A 955-nucleotide genomic window follows, 5' to 3' on the forward strand; every position below is an offset into this window, starting at 1 on the left:
GTGCTATTACAGATAGCGCAATAAATCAAAGTGCATTGTCTGCAGGAGGCCCTAGCGCATGAATCTGTGCAGCGAGATCGATCTCGGACCACCAGGGGCCGAGAAAACCACCGACACATGGGGCCGGCCACTCAGGGTCAGGGAAAAATCCAATATATATCTGGTGATATCTCGGGTTCTATTACAGATAGCGCGATAAATCAAAGGGCATTGTCTGCAGGAGGCCCTGGCGCATGAATCTATGCAGCAGCAACGACCTCGGACCACCAGGGGCCAAGAGAATTACAAATTTTCGGTATCCGCCACCCAAGGTCATGAATAAATTCAGCATATATCTGGTGATATCTCGGGTGCTATTACATATAGCGCAATAAATCAAAGTGCATTGTCTGTAGGAGGCCCTGGCGCACGAATCTGTGCAGCGGGAACGATCTCGGACCACCAGGGGCCGAGAAAACCAACGTCTCATGGGGCCGGACACTCAGGTTCAGTGAAAAATCAAGTATATATCTGGTGATATCTCGGTTGCTATTACAGATAGCGCAATAAATCAAAGTGCATTGTCTGTAGGAGGACCTGGCGCATGAATCTGTACAGCGGGCACGACCTCGGACCACCAGGGGCAGAGAAAACCACAGTCTCATGGGGCCGGACACTCAGGGTCAGGGAAAAATCCAATATATATCTGGCGATATCTTGGGTGCTATTAGAGATAGCGCAATAAACCAAAGTGAATTATCTGCAGGAGGCCCTGGCGCATGAATCTGTGCAGCGGGAACGACCTCGGACCACCAGGGGCCGAGAAAACCACCGTCTCATGGCGCCGGACACTCAGGGTCAGGGAAAAATCCAATATATATCTGGTGATATCTCGGGTGCTATTAGAGATAGCGCAATAAATCAAAGTGCTTTGTCTGTAGGAGTCCCTGGCGCATGAATCTGGCCAGCGGGAACG

This window comes from Nomia melanderi, unplaced genomic scaffold (assembly GCF_051020985.1).
Source record: "Nomia melanderi isolate GNS246 unplaced genomic scaffold, iyNomMela1 scaffold0014, whole genome shotgun sequence".
In the NCBI taxonomy this organism is placed as follows: Eukaryota; Metazoa; Arthropoda; class Insecta; order Hymenoptera; family Halictidae; genus Nomia; species Nomia melanderi.